The sequence below is a fragment of the Monodelphis domestica genome, chromosome 3 (genome assembly GCF_027887165.1).
Source record: "Monodelphis domestica isolate mMonDom1 chromosome 3, mMonDom1.pri, whole genome shotgun sequence".
Classification (NCBI taxonomy): Eukaryota; Metazoa; Chordata; class Mammalia; order Didelphimorphia; family Didelphidae; genus Monodelphis; species Monodelphis domestica.
Genome location: NC_077229.1, coordinates 90588701 through 90595168, shown reverse-complemented (window position 1 = coordinate 90595168; position 6468 = coordinate 90588701). Strand labels below are relative to the sequence as shown.

At 37.4% G+C, this 6468-nt stretch overlaps 1 protein-coding gene across 5 annotated transcripts in view; it reads right to left on the bottom strand.

Annotated features, from left to right (window-relative positions):
- KDM4B (lysine demethylase 4B) overlaps nucleotides 1–6468 on the bottom strand; it is a 308063-nt gene that overhangs the window by 101672 nt on the left and 199923 nt on the right. The window lies entirely within an intron of this gene.

Sequence of the window (6468 nt, the reverse complement as noted above, 5' to 3'; positions counted from 1 at the left end):
AGGTAGAGTGCCTGCCTGATGAATAGATGCATAATAAGAATTAATGGAAAAAAGGAAAAACTCTACAAACAGCATTATTACAGAACATCATAATGGTTACTTAAAATCCCCATTTCCCATTCTAATGATGAGCTAATGATATAATGCCATGTTTGTGCTCAAAACAAATAGTTCTTGCTACTTCACAACAAATTCAAGAAAAGAGACTTTTGGCCAAACAAAGGACAATGGAAAAGTAAAATTTCCAAAACATTCACAATGAAACAAAGTCCTTTCATCTCAGGAACATTGATAAAATGCCCAATATAGGTGTAAGATGAAAATTTCCCTCAACATAAACTGCTCTTGAAAGACCCATAATTTCTATTCATTTTTATGAAACCTCATTTATCAATAACGACAGAATGTTAAAGCTAAAAGACAAGACCAGAGACTAATCTAATCTCTGTTCCCCCAAATTTTGAAACAGATAAGGAAATTGAGGTCCTGAAGGAAGAAATAACTGGCCTACCAATGACAGACTGTTTATAGGAGATGGAAGAAAAAAACTAGACCTTTAAGTCTTCTAATAACTTACAGGCCATGAAACTCAGTAAGTTCTAGAAAGATAGGGGTCATTAATCTACATACTTCTTAGCCCTTTTCTGACTGTTATTCAAGAAATGACAATGTAAGAGCAAAGAGGATCCCCAAATCTAAGCTCCATTTTTCATACTTCTTCCTTCACTCCATGGAGGGCAAAATTCAACAAACAATCACCTGGTCCCCTTTCAACCAACTAGCCAGGAAAATGAGTTAGTTCAAGACAACTAATGAATAAAGGCACAGAGGTACAGAACATAAAATATCAGCTATGTGATCTGGCAGTGACTTCTGCTCTCTGGGGGCCATGGGAATAGAAAGAATGAAAAAGTGGCATCCATCTCTGAGATCCTTTCTAGCTCCAAAAAATATGTTGGTTTTTTTCTGTTTTGCAGGAACACATGGCTCCACTAAGGAATAAATTTAAAGAACAGCTTAAAACTGTGGTTTATTCTCAGAAACCCTGAAAAATCATATTAGCTGATTAGGGAAGCAACAACACTCTTCAAAGATACCAATGAGTTTCTGAGGTTCATATGAAACCAAATCATAATCTATTTTCAGTAGTCCAGGATAATGAGAATATGGATAACTGAAACCTAGACAATTTTCATTTTCTATTATTCTCACATCTAAACACCTTGATAAGTGTCAAAGAAGCCAAGAGGTTAATAGAGCTCAAGGTCTCCTCTTGTCCTGTCCACCTCCTGAAAGATGTTTGTAAACACTGAGATGGCCAAAGTATGGAAAGGAATATCATCAAAATAACTCACATTTTTATAGTACTTCAAGGTTTATAAACTATTTTCTTCACATAAATTTTATTATACTCATTTTACAGATATGGGAACAGTAAGGTGAAGTAAGTTGCTCATGGTCACATAGCTAGGAAAAGAGTCAGAGCTGAGACTCATTCAAAAAGCATTTATTATGTACCTAAAATATTCCAGTCACCATGCTTACTTAATGACAATACATAGAAACTGACTATACAAAGATAAAAATAAAACAGAGAATGTATATTCTATAGAGGAAAATGGCATGTAAATACAGAAGTAGACATAAAATCAATACAATTTTTAGGGTAATAGGGGAGGTGATAGGGGAAACAGGAAAGGCTATGTGTAGAAGGCAGCACCTGCCTGAGCTTTGCAGAAAGTATGGAGGAAAGAGCACATCCCAGAGGGGTTCAGCCAGTACAGAGGCTTGGGAGTGGGGACATGAAATGTTACTTGTGAAGAATAGTAAGGAGTCCAGGTTGATCTCACCAGCCCAGGTACTTAATAAATGTTTGCCTAATTGACTATGAAGGGTAATCATAGGGTAGGCTAAAACCTGAAAGGCTTTAAATGCCAGAGTTGTCTGTATTTGATTCTAGAGGCAAAAGAGAGCCTCTGCAGCTTCCTGTGCAGGAGTGTATTGTGGTCACACACTTCTTTCTGTGAAAGAAGGAGAAACCCAAGTCAAGAAAACAAAACAGAAGGCTAGTCCAATGACTTAATGGAGACTGATGAAGCTGGAGGCTGTGTAAGAGGGAGATAGAAGATTATAAAGATGGAAACAAGAAGATTTGGTAAATGATTGGATAGGGGATGAGGGACAATGATGAGTCAAGATAGATTCTGACACTGCTAAACTGGATGACTAGAAAGTCAATGGTTAAAATAGGGAAATTAGCAGCCAACTGGAACTTTCTCTGACTGTAATACTGCTTCAAAAAAGAAAGGGCCTAGATAACTTAAAAATGTAACCAAAGTGGGGGAAGCTGGGTAGCTCAGTGGATTGAGAGCCAGGCCTAGAGATGGGAGGTCCTAGGTTCAAATCTGGCCTCAGACACTTCCCAGCTGTGTGACCCTGGGCAAGTCACTTGACCCCCATTGCCTAGCCCTTACCACTCTTCTGCCTTGGAGCCAATACACAGTATTGACTCCAAGACTGAAGGTAAGGGTTTAAAAAAAAAATGTAACCAAGAAATGTCTTACTTATTTGCCTAGTGTAAACCTCAAAATTTCTCAGACTTATGAATGTTAGGGGTTTCCCCCATTGGGGAATCTTCTACTTAAAAAAATTCCCTAGCAGATGGTGAGAACTCTACTTGAGTGTGGGGGCTCCTAGCTATGGGAGTGTCCCTGCTCCACCCTACTTAAGACTGCTTTAGGACAGAAAACTGTTTGCTAAACAATGAAAGTACTTTGATCCATGCTTATGGAAGGGACAGGAAGTTCTTTGAGTCATGACTGTTTTAGAATTGATACAATGGGATACTAAGTACCTATAAAGGTGGGGCAACTTGTAAACTACTTAAACCTAAAAGGGTGATAACTTATTCAGAGGTTTTTTCTTAATGAAATTTGTCAACACAGCAGCATTTTTTTCTGACTTTAAACTACTCAGCTACTCTGATTAAAACTACTCAGCTGTGAATTCAAAATGGGCGGTCCTTTAGAAACATCTACAGTGATTGGTAGATGTAAGGACTTAGGAGAGGTGACAGAGGAGATTTTGCCCTTAAAAATAAGAGCTTGGATCTCATTCAAGGATCTCGATTTCTGATTCTCATTCTGGAGGATCTCATTCTGAGAGACTCATTTCCTTGAGGACTGATGCTTGAGGGCTCTTTCCTTGGAGATAGAGAAGCGCTCTTGGAGGAAATCTCATTCTGAAGGAGAGTTCCTTGAGGAGCTCCTCTGAGGGGCTCTATCCCTCTGGGGTAGGAGCTCTGGAGGCTCTTGAGAGAGGCCCTTTGAAACAATCTCTGGCTGGAAGACTCTTTGAGGAAGGACGCTGGCCTGGTGTCACTGGTATCCTTGTTTAGTCAGACCTTGTGGTGAGTGTTAAAAAACTGACTGATTTCTCTCTTAAGGCTCAGGTCTAGGCCATATTGGTTTGAGGCCCTTCATACTTATTCCTTTCTTACTCTCTCTCTTTCTTTGATTACTCATTGTATTGTTAATTAAAATCTCTATAAAACCCAATTGACTTGGGTATTTGAATAATTGGGAATATTTCCCTAGCGACCACCTTATATTTGATTTTAAACCCAAGACACTGTAATGAAACATATTTCTGCGGTCAAATTTACTCACCCTCTCTTATATCTATCACAATTTATATCTTTCACTATTTTTATCACTACAGTTTAAGACCTCAACCATTTTAAATCTCACAATGCACATAAAAGTGAGCAAAACTAGAACAATTTCCTCAAAAATAAGATTATAGAGAAAAACAATTTTGAAAGACTTTCAAAGTCTGATTAATGTAGTGATAAACCACCCATCCAGAGGATTTAGGATGAATCATGCCTCCTACCTACTGTCAGATAGGTGATAGACTTAAAGTGCATTTAAAATGTAAGAAGGAGAGAGAATAAATGCTTATAAAAATAAATAAAAAATAATCTGACTCTAAAAAAAAATAATTGGTTTCCTTTGAAATTTTATTTATTTTAAAACACTCTAGTCTTCACGAGACTATCAAAGGGATCCATGACACAAATATAGGCTAAGAACCTCTGACAAAGTATTACGCATGATTAAGGAACATGTAGAATGGATCTTAAGATAGAATATGGTCCAAGTCCCCATATTTAGAGTTGAAGAAACTGCTGCTCAGAAAGGTTCAGTAATTTAGCCAAGGTCATGAAGTTCTTAAGTTAAAAGAACTGAGATTTGAACCAAAGTTTGTTTTTCTTCTACATCATGCCAAACCTGGCTAGAATGCCCATTTACCTTATAAAGTAAAAAGTCATGTATCACCCAGGAAAAACGTAGTTGTGGCTCAAAGAATGGCCACAGTTTTGTTTCCCAGAGCTCTGGGAATCCTGCAGGAAGAGGGTGGCCCCAGCCTACATCAGGCATGGCCAGCTCCTGAATGTCTGTTTGACCCATCCAGCCTCTGCCTTGTGCATAGCTCTCTGTGCCACTTGTTCAGTAATTTCACGCTACACCGCCTAACAATATAAGCGTGGAGGCTCAATCTAAAACTGCACTTCCCAAATGTCACTTGTTTGTGAACACATGACTGAATCCAAAATTGCTTTTAATATCTGAGTAGTCCCCATTGGTGCCTACTGTAGTTAAGGGTCTGGCAGCACTCCTCTGATAAACCCCAATATCTGGGGTTTACAACTCAATCTTGGTCATTGGCTCCAGACAAATACAGTGGACATGGCTATAATACAAATGAGAATATGGTTTCTGTCAAATCAGCTTGAAATCTCATTGCCACAATTGTTATTACTATAATAAACCACACACAACACACCCACATAAATATGCACACCACCTACAAGGCATGAAATCTAAAGTAACAAGATTTTATATTATTCTTTTAGATCAAGAATAGGAATTCATAGTTCACAGCTTTCATTTTATCTTTAGGCTAACAAATAGGAGCCCAGTCTCTCATATATGACACCATAAGCCATCTTCTTGAATAAATACTAACCAAGGTAAGAGGGAAAGACTACATAAAACTCCTAATTCTTAAATTAAAGGAATCATGGTATGTGACAGAAATATAAATTAGAATTTGGTGTGACAAAACAGGTGACCTGGATTCTAGTCTCAGCTCAGCCTTGAACTTATTATATAACTATGAGTAACATCCCTTCTCTTATACTTTCTTATACTTATACTTTCTCAAAGAAAATGAGAAATCTGTATTAGCTGATTTTTTGAAAAGCAAACCTATGTATTGGATAAAAGAGATTTATTATTCTTTGAACTAAGAGTTGTAGGGGTTCAGTGAATTAAAAAGATATACCTCATCAATTGGGGAATGGCTGAACAAATTGTGGTATATTATATTGAGGGAATATTATTGTGCTATAAGGAATGATGGATGAGCAAGATGATGTCAGAAAAAGCTGGAAAAATCTTTATGAACTGATGCAGTGAAATAAGCAGAACCAGGAGAACACAGTATACAGTAAAAGCAGTACTATATGATGATCAACTGATACTTGTTAACAATTTTGAACAATACAATGATCTAGGACAATTCTGAAGGCTTATGACAAAAAATGCTATCCACCTCCAAAGAAAGAACTGTTGGAGTAGGAATGCAGATCAAAGCTTACTCTTTCTCACATTAGTTTATGGTTTTATTTTGGGGGGCTTGGTTTTATATGATATTCTCTTACAATAATGACCTATATGGAAATATGTTTTGCATGGTAATACATGTATATCCCAGATTGCTTGCCATTTCCTGAAAGGATGGGGAGAGGAAAGGTGGGGAAGAAAACAATTTGGATCTTATAATTTAGGAAAATGTATGTTGAAAATTGTTGTTTCATGTAATTGGAAAATGAAATATATTTAAAATATATTTCTAAAAGTCAGCAAATACTGCTCATTAGTATCTTATAGCCAAACCTTTTTGCCACATGTCCAAAAATTGCTCAAGATGCAAATTAGATGATCAGCTATCTAGGCTACCACATGTGACCCAGAGGGATTAACTACTTGGAACTGAGTTGCCATTGTCGTGCTGATGTCTGCTGCCTCTAGGACTATCATTCAATGTAATTGGAAAAGATGGAAGAGCCAGTAAGCATTAAGAAGAAAGTACCACAAAACTTCTGTGTCACAGTATAGGAAATGGAGCAATAGACTGTTACTTGACCCTCTAAGCCTCATTTCTATCTACACAGCATCTTTCATATCTGTCTGCTTCTCTCCATTCATATGGTCACAGACTATTGCACTCAGATAAGTCTGAATCACTTCTAAACAGCCATTGAATTGGACTCCCTGCCTCAAGTCTCTCCATCCTCCAGAGAGCTGCCAAAGCGACATTTCTGTTTGGCATTTAAAGTCCTATAGAATCCGGCCCCACCTGATTTTTTTAGTCCTATTACACATTTTTGACCATTATTCA